This window comes from Lissotriton vulgaris, chromosome 1_1 (assembly GCF_964263255.1).
Source record: "Lissotriton vulgaris chromosome 1_1, aLisVul1.2, whole genome shotgun sequence".
NCBI classification, from domain to species: domain Eukaryota; kingdom Metazoa; phylum Chordata; class Amphibia; order Caudata; family Salamandridae; genus Lissotriton; species Lissotriton vulgaris.
Genome location: NC_141685.1, coordinates 1,064,157,317 through 1,064,176,437, shown reverse-complemented (window position 1 = coordinate 1,064,176,437; position 19,121 = coordinate 1,064,157,317).

Genomic DNA, 19,121 nt, shown 5'->3' with positions numbered 1-19,121 from the left:
CCAAAAAAACGTATGATCTGCAAGTTGCAAGGACAGCGGCAGAGATACATACCCTTTTATCGACAAATTGCCCCGTGCATTTCGTAGAAATGTTAAGTCAAATTTTAAACATGTCTGATACCAGTGGCATCGCACATGTATTTAAGAAAATGTTTTCGGGTCTGTTAACACCATTTGAAACAGTTCTGAGCATCTTCCCGAATTTTGTCCATTCTGTCTTTGGCGGCCTACCTTTAATTTTGGGACTCGTAGCAGGAATTTTATTTTTGTTCCTTCTGCTCCGATATGGCAAGCCAAGCCACAGACAAGACTCCAGCAACAATGTAAGAGACGATCCTAGCAATACGCTGCCGAGACAAAATCACTAAGGTCCTGGGATTAGCCCGGCCAAGAGATCTGAGTACAAATTGGTTTCTTTCATTCAGACCAATCTGGCAGGATTGCATCTTACCTGTGCTTCGATGTCTGCTATGCGGAGAGGAATGCGTGTTGGACGTCTGTCTTACACTACCATCAGCAGTACCAATGGATATCGATATTTTGCTTTGTCCAGTAACGACTCATGCAACGTGTTGTCCCCAGCGGCTACCTATTCTGATGACGGCATTCGTTGAGACTTCACCATTACGAGTAGGTGGCGGTGTAGTATGAGAGGAAAGCAGCACCAAACAGGTACAACCTTCTGTGAGCATTGCTGATCCAAACATCGATGATAGCAATCACGCTCACAACTGCACAGTTACAGCATTTTCCAACTTGGTCGAACTTTCACCTGATGTTGTAGACCAATTTTTTGCAAGCTTGTCTGATATGATGTTCTCCCCTGAACAACGAGAATAATTCTTAAAAAAAAAAAAAACAGAAGCACTCAGCGTTCCCTGAACTGTTCTATTAAACAAAGCAACTGAAAACATTTGGAACTATTTCTTCCCTTGAAAGCAAAATTATTTTTCTTTCACAACAAAAATATTTACCATTTTTTCGGCATATGGTACTCTGCTTAAAGTAGAACTATTCTTAGAGAACAGATCTTCTATTTTTAGAGACATTAGAGACAATAATTTACCTCAGCCTCTAGCACTTGTACAGTATCGTATAAATATGTGATGAAATGGTCTCGACCTTCTTCTCTGTATACAGAGCCATTTCATGTGTAATTTTTGCAATTCATTCAGCTGATATATATATGCATTTGACTGAATGATAACCCTGCTTGAAAAACATACAGTACCAATACTCATTTTTCGTGTATAAACCATACACCATTTCAAAAGCAATTTATGTATTTTGGGGTGGGTTGGAAAACACACATGCATTGTATGTTTAATATTGCTTATTATTTTTAGTAATGATGGACATTAATACGTGGAGTGGGTGTTGTATTTCTATCTAGGACCCTAATTCGTTATTCCCGATTTATGCCCTTATGTAGTTATAACAAAACATATCCTTATAAAGGCATAGGAATCATATCCATATTTAGTAATAGCCCATGCAGTCCAAAACCCGGCAAGGCTACTCCCATAGACTACTAGAAAGCACAACGCGTTCTTTAAACAAACCAAGCCTACAGCAGCCCGGGAATTCCCCCTGCTTTTGTTTTGATTTGCACAAGAACTCCTGGAGTTCAGAAAGAACTGTTAGTTCTTAGTGACGTCTTATGTCCAACCTTACATCAAACCTGGCACCTTTCAGGTATAAATATACCAACGTTGCCTTAAGCAAACACACGGTGGTTGGGAGCAGAGCGACGTTCTACATGCCCGGGAGCCCAGCTGTTGCTAGAGCCGAAGGAAGCCGGCCCTCCCCTTTGACACGCTGGAGAAGCTGCCTTTTCTCACGCCGAGAAATCCAGCTCCGGTGTTCCCAAGTCACCCTCGCGGGTTGCTGGGAGATCGATCCTGAGAAGCGAGATACAAGGCCTCCTTTATTCTATAACCAAGGTACGGAGCTGATTGAAACCTTAGAGAGAATTATTGATTCCGATTCTTGGCAAAAACCTAACTTAACTTAAAACTGCAACTTACTTACTCCTTCCCACGTATTAGGCTTAGGTCAGGTACACCGGGGTAGGCGTATCTTAGAAGCACCAGGTGAGTTTGTTAGTCAATGTTTTTATGTATATATATTTTATCCATTTTAAAGTATCATATGGCTAAGAAACCATATCAATGCTTTTACAGTATTATTTCATAATACTACTTTTACTGTACGCACTTTACTTTATAATAAGTATTTCAATTGTGGCAATTCATTTCTCTTGCATGAGAAAGAAGACTGCTCAATAAAATAACACCTTTTATTGAAAACGCCCGTCTTTCTATTTCTCTGCACTCTGGTGAAATTAAGCATGCACGATTGACTGAGTGAAATGGTTATCTATTGTTTTCACACGACTCTAGAGATATACTCTTTATTCTGAGGGAGCAAAGTTGTCATGTTTATGCGGTTGTCAGAAACTAATCCCTTCTTGTCTAAATCAGGACGGTTAACCCTTTCCTGAACATTGGAGAAAGTTTCTAGTGACCTCTGAGCTAGCTGTCAAAAAAACTAATTAAGTCTAACATAGTCAGTAGAGACCTAGATGACCTCAGTCCTACGTCTACACTGCTGTTTATGTTATTCCAATGCGCAGAGCCTATTGGGAATATAGGAACTACCCTACAGCACTTTCAAACTGGGCCGCGTGTGTCCTTTCTAATTTAATTGGGGACACAGTGTCCCCAAGTAAATTATAACGGCCGCAGCAGTCTACCAGTGCCGCGCGGCCACCCCCAAAATTGTGCCGCCTGGGGCGGACACCCCCCCACCCCAGCTACGCCACTGTGGAGAAGGGGAGCTGTGCGTGATCAAGCGGCACTGTTCCCTTGAACAAAGAGTGATTATAGGTTGGTGCCCCCGTCACGACAAGTAAGACTTACCAACCTCAGAAAAGGGTAACATGCAAGGCTCAGGCATGAGAGCCATATGCCTCATAATTGGCATAATATGAATGTTAGGTGCCCAGTTGAAGGTCATCAACACCATCAGAGGCAAATTATTCAGCCGAAACAACAAGACACATTGGATGGATGAACTATTAATTTTCATTAGACATCTAGAGTATCCTTTGCATAAAGGTGTTTTTTTGTGGTATTTTTAGAGTATATCTGGATCACTGCTTATATCCAGTTACAACTCATAAGGACGAAAGAGCTCTCAGGACTGGTTGAGTCTGGCAAGGTGGTATTTACCTACCTTGGCTTGGATAGGTTATAAATGATGAAGCACACCATGACAAACTGTGGGTAAGGTAACCTATCCAAATAGCTGTGGATACTAGCAAGGTGAATTAAGGACAAGATTCCTGCTATTATGATGTTTGCTTTCAGCATCATTCCAGAGGTTGCTGCATGCGCTGCAGTCCGGAGTGCCTTCAGCAACGTTCTCAAGGTGGTCGCGCGTGCTGACGTCTGGAGCGCGGCAGCCAGAAGCTTCGCCTCGCGCATTGCTTTGGAAGTACCAACTGTGTTGCCCAGAAGTGACGTCATCACGCGGGGTCACACTACATCACCTCTCCAACTGCCATCTTGGATTTGGTTTCCGGGGCTCTTTAGCATCGGAGTGTCAGTATTTCAGAGGACAATTATTCTTTTGCATTTCTTAGGTGGAGGATTTACTCAGATGACAGACTAACACTTCCTTTGATTGTAGATTCAAGGGTATTTATCCGGAATTACAGTTCAAATATCTGGTCATTATTCTTTATTTCTTCACTTGCCTTTTGCTTTACTCACATTTAAACTGGGTCAGTCTGCCTTGGTGCTTATTTGTTGTGGTGAATAACAGGACAGTGAACTAGTCTTTATGTGAAGTGTGGACATTGGACAAGTCCATACATCATGAACATTCAAAGTTATATTAGTCCTAATCAGGCATTTTGGGCGATGGCTCAGAACCTTCCATTAAATGGCTTGAATGGAGGGCATATTTCACTAACTATATCAAAGCAGTGGATGAAGCTGGCCTGATGGCGGCAGCACATTAGAAAATACTACTATTGCTTTCATTGAGGCCAGCTGGGTTCAAGGTGTATAATTAAATGACAAAGACTACATTTTGTGGTGATATCAGTGTGTATGAGTTAGCCTTGCTACATCCAGAGAATTACTCTGCACCTAAAGTGTGTATTGGTATTATTCGTTTTGAATTGTTTCAAAGAAAACAGGGTAAATTGGAACTGGTCGATAACTATGTTTCAGAGCTCACAAAATTAGCATTAGATTGCAAGTTTGGACCTTTGCATGATGACCTAATCAGAGATTAGGTTGTCATGCATGTGTGTAATCCGGCTATATAAGAAAGGCTTGGGTTAATGGTGATGCTCCCTTAGAGGATGTTCTTGCCATTGTTTTAAGGCAGAGATTTCAAGCAGATGTTCAGTTGTTTTGAAGATAAAGTTCCAGATTCCATGTTGGTGGGCAAAGTCATTTTCAGTGGGGGCAGACACAGAGTTTCCAGGCTTAGTCTAAATAAACCAAGAACCAAGTGAGGTGCTACACTGTGATAGCCTTGACCATTTGGCATACAGTAAAAGTTGTTCTGCGGCTAGACACGTGCAGCAAAAGTGGCATGTTTTGCCATTTTGCTAAAGCTTGCAGGACGAAAAACACCAAGGTCTAATTTGTGGGAGATCTAGAAGGGAACTCTAGAATGTCAGGTGATAGTCACATCAATATGGAAGGGGACCCACCTGTAAACAGCCTAGTTATGAATGTTAGGAATAATCTTGTTCGCAACATTAATGATGCCATGTGTCAAACTAAACTTTTTTGTAAACTTGGGTCACCTTATACTATTATTAATGAAGACTTATGAAGGTCATCCTTTGTGCAAAAAGTGGGGGAGCTGTTGTTGGACTCAGACATTCACTCAGAAGGTTATGGTGAGGGGAAGATTGATTTGATAGGTTACAGGCGGTTCACATTTCCATTCAAAAATAGAGAAAATCGAGGTAAACTGAATGTTGCCAGAAAAGGTCCACCAGATTTAGGTTGGTTAGACCAGAAAATTGTGCATATTATTTTAGAACCTAATTTCAAGGGACCGGTTTTGGCAGTTCATGAAAGCAGTACTTTGGGGGAAGAATGCTTAAACAGTTTCCCGTTGTATTTAGTAGAAAAATGGGGAATCTTCATTGATATGAACATTTAATTCATCTTAAGGATGATGCTGTACCCAAAATACATAAATGGCGTAATGTACCTTTTTGGTGATGAAGTTGCCAAAGAACTAGAGAAGTTAATTGTTTCCAAAGCAATTTAACCAATTGAAGCCTCTGATGTGATGTCTCCGGTTATTATTGCTAAACGGACCAATTGCAAAATTAGACTTTGTGTGGACTTGCGCCACTTAAATAACAAAATAGTGGTTGAAAGATTTCTGCTACCTAAAATGAATGAAATGGTTACTTGTTTAAAGGGGGATACATGGTTCTCCACCATTGACCTTTCATCTGTGTACCACCAGATTTCCTTGTCACCTGAATCCAGGAAATTTCCATCCTTTGTAACTCTATCTAGCTGCTATCAGTTTAAGCAAATGCCTTTTGCCCTAGCCTCGGTGGCAGTCATAAGTCAACACCTTATGTGTCAGCTCTTCAATAAAGAAGAGGGTGTCACATTTTTACAGGATAATATTTTGGTGTTTGGTGCGAATAGAATGGAACAAGAGTCTAGACTTCATAAAATTCTTCGGATTTAGATGGAAAAGGGTCTCACTGTGGAACCCTGGAAGTGCAATTTTGCAAGTAAAAGTGTTACCTATTTGGGACTTGTGATTGATGAATTTGTTGTTAAACCCAAACCCACACTGGAAAAAGCTATTGAGAATGCATCCACACCTGCAAGCAAGGACGATGCAAGGTCCTTCGTGGGGATGGCGGAGTTCTGTGTAAAATATATTCCTAATTTTGAGAACGATTTCAAAATTATCAAGGAAGCAATTGCTAAGACTACTGCTTTCAGCAGCTTTGACCCTGCATCTGAAGGTATTATTACTACGGATGCTAGTAATAGGAGTGGGGGGGGGGGGCGATATTGTCTCAGTTGGATGACAAAGGTAAAGAACACGGAATTGCATATGCCTCTAGATCCTTATCTCCTTATGAGAAAAAAATACCCAATTATTGAAAAGGAGGTGGCTTGTGCTTGAGCTTTAGAGCACTTTAACTCTTGCATTTGGGGTAAGGTTTGTACCTTGCAGTGTGGTTATAAACCTTTGATCAAAACCTTGACCACAGAGTGTTCAGCCAATGCTTCTTCAACGTTGGCAAGAATATTGAGGCGTATGCTAAATTTTACTTACAAAATTGTATATACCCCAGGGAAGAATAATATAATGGCTGATTTTCTCTCTATAATGCCAGTAATGTTGGAGGAATGTGAGGAAGATAAGTGGAACAACTTCCAGGTGGCATTGATTCACGATCGGGGTGCGCTGCCATTAATAAGAACGAGTGGGAGTTGGAGTTTCATAAGGATTTGGTTCTGCAGGAAGTTGTTCCATGTGTGATGAATGGTTGGCCTATGAAGGAATAGCTTAGAGAAGCCGCAAGACCCTTCTGGGAGGTGCGATCAGAATTGACAATGAATGATGGATGTTTGCTGAGAGGAGAGAGGATTATTCCCCCGGAAGTTTTTCGTGCAGTGATTGTTGAGTTGTGCCACGAAGGGCATTCGGGAATCAGCAGAACTAAATCAGTTCTGAAGAGTTTATTTTGGTGGCCCAGATTGGATACTTCTGCTGAGAGAGTGGTAAGGGAGTGCAGTGCATGCTGTAAGGCCTTGCAAACTTTACGGCCACCAATGTGTGGGGGATTTCTTCCTAAAGAACCATGGGAGACAGTGGCAATTGATATTATGGTGCCTGTATGTGATCAACTTCACGGTTTCCGGAGATATTTGATTGTGCTAATGGATTTATTCTCATGTTGGCCTTTGGTCAAGGTGGTGGACAGGACAGTTAATGATGTGGTATTGGAGTTGTTGGACTGAACTTTCATGTCCGAAGGTATTCCGGCCATTGTGAGATATAATGGAGTCCATTTTTTGTCTAATAAGGCTAGAATGTATTTTGAAAGGTTGGGTATAAAGCATAGGACCACATCCTAATATAAACCAAGTGGGAATGGAATGGTGGAGAGATTTAATCATGTTTTAAAGGGCATCATCGTATTAGCCATGAATGGAAGTGAAGATTTAATTGCACAAGTAGGGAAAATGATTTAGGCCTACTTTGTCGCGTGCACAGATGCAACTGGTTTGTCACCATTTGTAATAATGCGTGGACGCAAACTTAGTTCCAAGTATAATCCTGGTTCGTTAAGCTCGTTTGGTGTGGAACCGTGGTGAAAGGAGGATGTACAGAACAGAATGGAATGTGTGCATGACAGGAAAAAACAGTATTATGATGTGATACGCAAAAGGAGACCTGCTAAGATTGAAGCTGGTGACTCGGTACTTGTTAAAAAAACAGGGTTTGTTGGTAAGGGGGAGAGTTGCTTTTTTAATGCAGAAGAAGTTGTGGAAGTGTTGCAGAATGCAGACTCAGTAATGGTAAGGTTTGAAATCTAAAAAGTGTGGCCAAGGGAAAAAGGATGGACGCGAATGACATAGATGGTAAGGGAAGCGATTTTGAATGGCTTATGGATGATGGTGTCTTGAATTAATCTAGTGTGGGTTCAGAAGAGCGAGGGCCGTCCTCACAGGATAATGTTACCCACACTGAAGGATTGGATGAGGGTGTGGGAATAGCTACATCAGAGGTGCAGGATGGCATAAGTACTTCTCGTATCACCAATGAGATTGTTACTGAATTTTACTCTTCACAGTGGCGTAGCTAGGGGGTGGTGTGGGGGCGGACCGCCCCAGGTGGCACAATTTTGGGGGCAGCCGCGTGGCACTGGTGGACTGTTGCGGCCTTTATAATTTATTTGGGGTCACTTTGTCCCCAAATAAATTATAAAGGCCACACGCGGCCCATTTTGAAAGTGCGAGCTGCGCGCAAGCACACCTGACCGCACCTGCTGCTATAATAACTAATTCAGAAACTCTGTCCATCACCACCCCCTGTTGTTTAATTATTTTGTCCACCATAAGCGTGGAAGGGTACCCAGTCAACAGATCAGGGCTTGATCCATCACCGTTTTTTAGCTCACTGCACCATCCCAGCTCAGAACCTGGCTACATGCAAATTAGTCTGTCCCTGGCCCAATGCATCATGGGAACAGGGCAGACCAAACTACCAAGCCAATTCTTTCACTGGAAAGGAAACAAGCTTCCGGGGACCGGTTTCTGGCATTACAGCCGTCTTCGGCCCGGCTTGCTTGAATCCTGATGGTGCAGTGAGCAAGGGACTCACATCTGAGTATACCCTTCCACGCTTATGGTGGACAAAACGATTCAGAAAAGGGGGTGGTGATGGACAGAGTATCTGAATTAAACAGAACACTCGTACCCAGTCAACAGATCAGGGCTTGATCCATCACCGTTTTTTAGCTCACTGCATCAACCCAGCTCAGAGCCTGGCTACATGCAAATTAGTCTGTCCCTGGCCCAGTGCATCATGGGAACAGGGAAGACCAAACTACCAAGCCAATTCTTTCACTGGAATGGAAACAAGCTTCCGGGGACCGGTTTCTGGCATTACAGCCGTCTTCGGCCCGGCTTGCTTCAATCCTGATGGTGCAGTGAGCTAAAAAACGGTGATGGATCAAGCCCTGATCTGTTGGCTGGGTATGAGTCTTCTGCTTAATTCAGATACTCTGTCCATCACCACCCCCTTTTCTGAATCGTTTTGTCCACCATAAGCGTGGAAGGGTATGCTCAGACATGAGTCCCTTGCTCACTGCACCATCAGGATTCAAGCAAGCCGGGCCGAAGACGGCTGTAATGCCAGAAACCGGTCCCCGGAAGCTTGTTTCCTTTCCAGTTAAAGAATTGGCTTGGTAGTTTGGTCTGCCCTGTTCCCATGATGCACTGGGCCAGGGACAGACTAATTTGCATGTAGCCAGGTTCTGAGCTGGGTTGGTGCAGTGAGCTAAAAAACGGTGATGGATCAAGCCCTGATCTGTTGACTGGGTAGGAGTGTTCTGCTTAATTCAGATACTCTGTCCATCACCACCCCCTTTTCTGAATCCCAGGGACAAAAGGCATTAAAGTTCACTCCTGTGCCTCAGTAAAACTATGCCTGTGTTTTCTTGATTCCTCCGTGAATTTTTGCAGCTTGCTTTTGAGCACAGCACTTGTGGATGTCAGAGGCATGTTTTCATTGTGCGTGGCCCTACACGACAACAAGCGCAAGAGGGGCAATTTTCACCTGGCTAGGACTGTTTATGTTGTTCACAGTATCATCTTATACCAGGGTTCAATGTCCTCATGAGAAGAGGATGGAGGGCTTATCAAAGACAATATGGCCGGGATGCCCGTCACCCCCTCCCAACACAATCCCCAAGGATGTGAAGTCGGACACAGTTCTGAACTTTTGGAAGGCGGGAGGGAGTCACCCTCCCGGCCGTATTTATTAAAATATGAAACAAAATTTAAAACATTAAATAAAAGTTTCATAATCATGTACAATTTTCATTTATTACATTTCGATGAAGACATGTTCTTTGGCTAACCTTAACAAATCTCTAATACAAAGGTTTCCTAGCCGAGTCTAACATCCTGCAAATGCATACATTCTAAATTAAAATTGTACATCCTAGCATTAAGGGCCAACGGCAAGGTCTTAACCGGTGTCAGATCCCTACTACCAAAACTCTCGCCCCCACGGTGTGAGTGGCGGCCGCGCAGAGGACAGTACCCTCCTTGCCAACTCTAATTTCCCTTGTCTTGTCGGGGGGCTTTCCGCTCGACGCCATCTTAAGGTCGTCCGAGCACCCGTGTGAGGTATCTGTAGGAAGGACAGCGTGGACTCCCCCCCCCCCCCCCCCCCCCACCCCCACACTCTCTATCACATCCGCCGTCGCGGATATCCGGGCCCTGGGAAATTCGTAGGAGGGGCATATAGCCGCCTCCTCCCCTGGAAGGGGCCTATGGCCGTCTCCCCTTAGGCGACCCATCCTTAGTGGGTGCCGCCTCCCAGTGGGAGGGGCCAATGGCCGCCTCCCCCCGGGCGCTCCCATCCATATTGGGTGGCGCCCCCCTCTAGGGACCTTGAAATTACTGCTCACCGATCATGACCTTACCGCCACAGGCCGGATAGTTGACCGGCTATCCGGCCCCCCCCCCCAAACTCCGCCTAAAGGTCATGCTTCCTCAATCCCCTTAGCCATGCTATGAAGTCTCCTATGAGTAAAACATTCCCCTCCCGGGACAGGTGAACCCCATCATTCAGATACATGTGATCACCCCGAATACACCCATGAGGTATGCTATGCAACTGCGCAGAGCGAAACAATCTACCAATTTTGTTGTTAACCTTTTTCACTGAGTGGTTCAGTGCTGACACTGAAAGGCCCCCCGCCATACCTTTCTGGGAATCATGTGGGACCAGGCAATCGTGCACCCCGGTATTCTTTTAGCCAACCAGCTAACGGCAGACAAAACTTGCTTGAGTAATACTCGTCTACCCAGTGTCACCAAGCCATTGCCCCCAAGGTGTACTATGACTATAGATGGCGGTGACCTCTGCCGCCCTAAGAGACCCTCAATGAAAGATTCGAATTGGTCAATACAGAGCCCGCCCCTTCCGTGGAAGGCCACTCTGTACCCGTATTCCCCAGCTGCGCGAGTCGCGTCACCTGCTTTGAATACGTCCCCGGCCCGCCTCACGTATGAGTGGCCCACGACCCAAACCACTCTCTCCTCAGACGGTGATCCATGACCGCTGGTCCCCTGGTACTGGGTCGACTGCAAATTCCGCCCCGCATGATATGCTCGCGAAACTGTAAATCAAACAGAAGACAAGAAGCGTGAGTGCATGTTACTTGACTTCACAACATGTGCAATCGCACGTACCTTTTGAAACAATTCGAGGACCATCGTCCCAACTGTTTCACTTCTTCTGCGCTCTGACCCCTGGCTGTAGCCTCAGTAGCAGCCCCTATCCTAAAGGAGTGGGTCCCAAAATCGCGCGGGTCCATACCTGCCGCAGCGATTGTCAGTGCTAGCACCCTCTGGAACTGAAACTTCGTCAGTGGGGAGCCATCGATGTGCCTCAGCAAACTCCCTCCCCATGTATCCGCCCTCAGTGTCAAGTATTCCTCTAAACACATTATCAGGCACGAGGGGGACCCACGCATGCGCTGGACAACAACACTGTTCCCCATAGCTCCCTGGTCAGTCTTGGACCTAGCTATTGTGACTACCATCGAATCACCTCTAATTAGGATGTGATCCCTGCACAAGCCTCCCTCCACATCTTTCTTATTCCTTGCGACCAGTTCGCTCACCCGCATAGCCCCATGGAATGCTAATGCGAAAGCTGCCCGGAACAGAACTGCTTCAAATTGGGAAGAGCATGTCGTGATTAGTTTCGCCAAGAGTAGGGACAACCTCTCTAAGCCAATCGGGCGCCTCTCATCTCGCTTGCGACCCTCGGGGCGCTGCCAGCCACGAAGGGCTTTTTTCGCCAAAAAGGAGCCTGTTGGGTCTTTTATGCCATGCACCTGCGCCATGAATGAGATGGCCGCCCTGTGCCTATTGGCCGTTGCCGCTGATCGGCCTTCCCTATGCAGTGCAACCAGGAACCCTAGGAACGAATCCTCCTGACCCCAGTTCTGATTCCCTGTCGGACCCAAAAATGCACAATAGGAACGAAACGCTCCTTCGTATGCCTTCCTCGTCCTGGGGGCTAAGCTTGCTGCCACGAGGTCTTGTAATCCGGGGCACCGATTAGCCAAAGTGCTCCGGGGAATGGTGCCGCCGCTAGGTCCGCTGTAGGTAGATAACCCCTGAACGCCTGCATATGTGAACGAGAGAGTGCATCAGCCGCATGATTTAGTACACCCGGCACATGTTTCGCCCTGAACTGTACATTCAGTCTCATGCAAAGCAGCACAACCTCCTTTAACAATCTCAAGATCCACTTGCAGCGTGCTGCCTGATTGTTAATGCATTCGACAACAGTCATATTATCAGACCAAAATACCACAGAGCGGTCTCTGAACTCTTCCGGCCATGCCATCAGAGCAACAAAGATAGGGAATAGCTCAAGGAACCCTATGTTACCTGTGAGACCGCTGGTGTGCCACCACGTCGGCCATGTTTGCGCCGACCATCGATTTCCAAAGATGGCGCCAAATCCCACGCTCCCTGCCGAGTCAGTCCACAGACCCAGCTCGTCCGAAGACGCTGGCGGCTTGTTCCACACTACTCGACCGTTGAAATCCGCCAGAAATGCCAACCAAATGCACATATCCTGGCGAACCTCTGCAGACAGTCTCGTGCGGTGGTGCCCTTCCGTGAGACCAACCATAGCTTGTGCAATAGAGCTTGAAAAGGGGCGGGCCATTGGTATCACTCTCAAGGCAAAGTTAAGCTGACCCACTGCTTGCTGTAACTGGTGCAGGGTCACTTTCCTCTTACTAAGGCAAAGTTCCAGGGAAGCCCTAAATTTAGCTACCTTTCCCATTGGCAAACGGAAACATCCCTCCACAGAATCGAGCTCAATCCCCAGAAACTCCAGCGAAGCATATGGTCCAACCGTCTTACCTGGTGCCAATGGGACTCCAAACTCACTCATGAGGATGCAAAAATCCTGTAGCGCCTGCGCACATCTCGTGTCGCCGGCTGCACCCAAGAACAGAACATCATCTAGGTAATGCATAACATGCTTATGCCCTGTGGCCTCAGTGAATGCCCACTCTAAAAAACAGCTGCATTTTTCAAAATAAGCACAAGAAATGGAGCAACCCATCGGCATGCATTTATCCATGTAAAAACACCCTTGCAACGCAAAACCTAGCAAACGCTGATCCTGTGGGTGTACCGGGAGCAACCGGAACACTGATTCGATATCAGATTTCGCCATCAGCGCCCCGGGGCCCAGGCGATTTAACATGGTGACGGCATCATCGAATGATGCGTACCGCACCGAATAAACTTCTGGGTTAATAGCATCGTTTACTGATAAACCCCTTGGCGCAGACAGATTATGGATCAACCTAAACTCCCCCGGGTCCTTCTTGGGGACCACCCCTAATGGGGAACAGATGAAATCCGCCACTGGAGGGTGCTGAAAAGGCCCTGCCACTCGGCCTAGGCTCACTTCTTGAGCAATTTTTCTCACCACTACACCGGGATTATGCTGTGCCGAAAGCTGGTTTTTACAAAACGGTTCCCCACGAAAATCCCCCGCCGGGATGTGGAAGCCATATGAGAATCCCTTCCTCAACACCCCAGCAGAGACATAATCAGGGTATTTGTTTAACCAGGGAGTCATAGCCATGAGATCAACGGAAGTAGGCAATTGCACACTACAATCCACCTCAGTCTTGCTTGGACCCTCCTCTACCTCCTGACCCGCTATTCTTCGATCTGCATGAACACTCCGGGTGTGAGGAGTTCCCACAATCCGCACACACATGCTTGAACCTACATGTACCTTGCGGTCTGTTACAGTTGCCTCTATTGAAGCTCCAACAGACCCCCCGCTTTCCACCATTCCCGCCGGTTTTCGGCTGGTGATCACCACCGGTGCCTGCTCGAAAGGGCACTGCGGGCTTTTGGCGGGAAACACCCGACCCATTCCCGCCTGGCGTGGGTGTCCCTGTCGCCCCAGGCAGGAGCTGCTTATGCCAAGAAATTGAGTCGAGGCAATCCCATGTCAGAGAGGAATCATACTCTTTTGCTTTACGGAATTTCATGTCGTAACCTTTCCATTCGTCCCCCTCATACATTCCGTAAAAATCCATTATACGTGCCTGATAACAAGACAGTTCGGTCAATACCTCGGGCTTACGTTCACCAATAATCGCAGTAAACATTGCAAAGGCCTTTGCCCAATTCGTTATCGTCTCCTCCACCCTGAACTCCGCCATCTTGGCGCGCCAGACGCTCGGGTGCCATAAATCTTTCTGTGTTTTAGCATATTCCATCTCACGATGGTCAGTCAACAAAGAAAACATATTGATATACTTGTCTGCCCATATCAATTCTTTCGTGGCCAGCGGGATATGTTGAACCACCCTCTCCCGCCTTGAGGGTAATGAGCCCTCCCCTGCCACTGGTAAAGCGAGCTTACCGGGTTCGGTCGTTGTTCCCGCCGCTTTCTCGAGACCAGCTGCCGGTCCTTCCGGTGTCACCTGTGGGGGAACAAAAGGGAGATTCGCCTTCGCGGCATCTCGCGACTGCCGCAACTGCTGCATCAGTAATTTGGCCTCTTCGGCCGTGTCTCCAGGTGCCGTAGCACCCCCTGCTTTCTTATTAAGCCATGCAGGCAACTGGGTGGCCAATTCAGGAGGCATATCCTCATCATTAGCGAGCGTAATTACAACCGGAATCGGTTGACCCGTGTCTGGGGTTGGTACTGGGTCATCAGACGGTATGGCAGGGATGACTGGGGGCCCCTCAGGGACCGGAACCTCCCCTGCAACCGCCCTCCTCTTGGCCCGTTTCCCTCTACCCTCGGGGACCACGCCCGGCAATGCCGGGCCTATTACCTTCTTCGGGTTACCAGGCTTGATCATTGCGGCCAGTTGTTTCTTGATGCCCGCCATATCCCGACCAAGCGCTGGGACTTGTCCGATGCTTCGCTCCATTCTCGTCATTCTGTTCACCAACATGCGAAGCATCTGGTCTGTCTCGGAACCCTTTCCTGCCTTCTTGCCAGACATGGTTTCGATTATCCACTCCGGGTCGATCAACACGGTCCTGGACCCTTCGCTGTAAAGTCACTGAAAGAGAAACACAAGAATTACAAGTTCTCAAAATTGCTCCTTGTTCCGTCGAGGGCTCACGAGCAACGAGTGGGTGCAGCCTTCCAAGCACAGGAACCAGAGGACGCTTCTACGGATTCCCGCTCCATTTATTCTTCTTCGGGCGGGCGTGTACCCTCCCCCAGTACGCCTACTGGGCGTGGCCATCGGTGTAGGTGTCTAGGACAACCCCTCTTGGGCGGGAAAAGGCGCGCCCCGGCTACGCCGCTTCGGGCATACCAGCCGAAACACGCCTCCCACCCAAAATGGTTTCCCGGGAGGATCGGGGCACCCAACCATACGTTCGGGGGGACCGAGTGGTCGCCCCTTTCCAATAAAAGCTGTATATTTTCAAGTTATTGTTGGAAAGTTGCATATCTACACTGTAGTATAAAACACCTCATGGTCATGTTTTTTTCAAAATTAACATTTACTCTATTCGGTTGCAAGCTCCAAAATTAATAGATAAATAAAAAAGCTTCCAATATGTTAAGTGATGGAAATAACATCCTTGCCATTAAAGAACTATTTCCATTGACACACCACCTGCTTTGCAAGGATTTTCAACTGCAGGCCCAAAAATCGCAGAATTTCTAATCACTTGGCTAGTCTTCCATATAACCTTTTAACTTTGGAAGGAATGAGAACATTAAAGGGTGGACCCTCAGCTTCCGAAAATTGCGATCATACCCTAGAAAGAGGTAACTCTATATGACGCGTGAATGTTAGATGTATCTCAAGTGAGGGGGCGGATATCACCCAGGTAAATTAGTACCCCCATCACATTGGCTAGGATCTGTATCTTATTTCCATGTATGTATCATATAGGGTTACCCTTCTCTAGTGTATGGTAGTCTTCCAAATGCCCAACCCCCTTCATTCAATGTTGTCACTTGAAAATAATCAAATCAGTTCGATTGCCTCAGAAAAAGACCACATGGCATTAATAATGGACAATCTTACAACCAAACCCTTTCAAGAGGATTGCACCTGATAGTAAAATCATATTCATAAAAATCATAAAATGTGCTCTGCAGCAACGTAAAATATATCTTTTAAATAGAGGTCTTCGTGCTATAATAACATGATGTATGATATGATCTAGCTGTAGCACACAGAATCAGTGTTCCTAGAGTCTCCTTTAGCCATTCATGCTCATCTGCCTAAGCAGAGGGTGTCCATCAGAAGATGCAGCATGCCAGTGCATGTCAGATTTTCAGTATACCATCATGAAATAGATTTGCATACAATAAATCTAAAATGTACCCTTAAATATAGAAAGTGATTACCCTAACATTCTACAAATAATTTGTCCGTCCTGACCTAATCCTTCTGTCCTAATGCATTAGAAATGCAAAAAAAAAGTGATTGATGAAATGCTTGAGTTAATCTCAGACATTGGTAACTACATGCGATCACATCCCCGTCCATCTTCTTTTTGTCTGTCATGCTACATCTGAAAGGAACCAGCCGCATCCAAATTTCGCGGCGACTTTTGTTAAAATTGCGGCATTTTTACAAAAGTGCCGATTTCGTGGCAAACTGCGAAATCGCGAAATCCTGGAGGGTCTGAACATAGAGGATAGGCCTAGTCAGGACGTGCACAGAGTAGTGCAGTCCAGGACCGACTCAGTCTTGCAAAGGCTGCTGAAGCACCTGGCACCAGTCGGCAGCCGCGGCGGGCCCCAATCACTTCACATAGTGCGCAGCAGAGCACTGTTAGATAAATCTTCGAGTTATGATCTAAGTGAAAGCTTACAACCGAGTCACTGACTGGGAAAAAATGCAGGCTGGCGAAAGCTTTCAGCTGACCCACTCGGGCCCTGCAGCGATGCATAGCTAGAGCCACATCAGCCCTCTGTGGCAGGAGAGGAACGTCCTTTTCTGTGCAAGCACCATGTTCTTCCGTGCCTCCTTCCGCTATGCCGGACTTTCGACGCTGCAGCTGTGTCACAGAAAAGGAGATCTTCTCGGTGAAGTGACACAGCTGTGTAGGGTCAGTGGCAGGTGAACGGGTCAGACCAGCTTGGAATAGTTACACAGCAGAGCCCACTAGCAACAGCACAACGCGATGCAAACTACACACTGCCATGACACTTAAATGTGCACGCATGCCCGTTACACTGTCAGCTGTTGTGATTGGACAGCTCATCACAACCGACTCTCGTGACCAATGTTGGATGATACACTGTAACCAACAGAGCCTAGAGCGAGGGCGAGCTGAGACAGTGTGGACGTGTGCTAAGGGTTTTGTAATAATAGTTTATTGTTAACTAGCAGTGCTCCGAAGCTTGCTGACGAGGCGCTATAAATGCGTGACAGTGCATTTCAGTGCTGTGATGCGGACCACCACGCTGAAATGCGTTAGTCTAAAGCCTGATGCGTGATACTTGGCATGGCTGAGTGAGCGGGAGCATAGCTGCCAACAGGGCTTTAAGCGGGATGAAAAAACTGGGGGGGGGGGGTCTCTCAAAGGGAGGTGTCCGATTTAATTAAGGGCGTGGTTTTAAAACATTTACACTAAAAAGCTGTGTTTATCATAGTGTGCCAACTGACTTGTATTTTGCTGTTTCTGTCATTACATTCAGATATGTGATACAACAAGTATTATTTGGGGTCTGTAAAAGTTATTGGCAGCGGAAAAGGAGTGGGATGAAGAAGTGAATCATTGATTGTAGCTTTTTGATGTTTCAGTGCTGGATGTTTTAAATTGACTTTTTTATGGAAATAGCCTGAGCGGTGGTTCGTGGGAAATGAGAAGTGGTTGTCATTGAAGCATGGAATATATTTTCCAAATCCATGTGATATTTACCCTTATCCACTTTGGTTTGTAAAAGGAGAGTCTTAAGTTATCTTGAGAGTTTAAGGATTTCCTTGTAGATCTTTGTTAGCCCATTGAGTGTTTGGTAGTCAAGCCTTTCTCCAACTCATTTTAAAGCAGTCCTCCAGTGTCTCCCGTTGAGTGATATGTTCAAATGTTCTTCTGAGTTTTTGTTATGATGAGCTTCACAAGGCCCTGTCATCTTGAAAGCATTGGTGATGGTGATAATGTGTTGTCAGGCACTGGTGAAAACCTGAATCTGTTTCATCTTTGAGCTTCACCATAGTCATGGTTCTAACTGCAGATTCTTCACCCTGTGACTCCTCCCCAGCACCAGACTGGATCCAGAGATTTTTTCTCAGCTATTCCCTTTCTCATTGATTGGTTCCATGGTGCGGCTCTGTATCCATTCCGTCCCATCCTGAAAGTGATGCCTGGACCCTAAATAGCCGCCACCTCCATGCACTGACATTAGTTCCTTTCTTTCCATGGCAGGGATCCCGACCTCGCTCCCTTGATTTCAGTGGCAGACCTTCCAAGAGCCTTTCTTGCCCTTTAATAAAGCACTGATGGACACACTACGGGTACCTGGGCAATTCCAGGAACTCTCACCCCAGTTATTAAACAAATAGCCAGAAAGCATAGGCCGGACTCAGGGGGCCCATTCTTTCTCCTGTAACACCTAACACTGGAAAGTTTAAATGTTCAGGCCTCCACCAGCAGGCTGAGCCATACAGCCCACAAGACACAGAGTTGTAACGCATGGAAGTGTTTGGCTGATGCATATTGGCAAGTGGCCTTGGGGTTATTCCGATGCAGATAAAAAGTGTCTTAAGAGTGTGGTAGGTGATTATAAAAGAGAGGTCAGTAAGCCATTTTATGCTAATAATATTCTTGGAGCCAACAATGGGGTAAAAAAGGTTTTCGAAATTCTTCGGGGACTACCAGACTTGGATTGCTCAAAGCAGGAAGTTACATCTTCCTAGGAACTCTGTGATGATCTGGCTGATTTCTTTGATAAAAATATCAGCAAGATTTTGGAGGACATAATTACATCTGTTAAGACAGCACCCCTGATCTGAGACACTGTTCAGAGCTACTGGTGACCAGAGCTTTACCGAACTATCGGTGCTAAGTGAACCTATGACCCTAAAGGACTCTGCTGACAACCTTGATGGCAGGCTTAATGTCAAGGGTCCTCCCCTGTAGAGGAGGATGGATTTCCACAGGAGCAAAGATGAATGTCCCACACACTTCCAAACAGCAACGACCCAAGTGAGAAGAGATAACTCACTCAAAGTCAGTTGCTCCCAAAAAGTGTGGGGGGAATTTCCCAGGGAGTATACCACTCTCCCCCAGCAGGGACGATGTAGCTGCAGTCTCGATGGCAGGAGATGG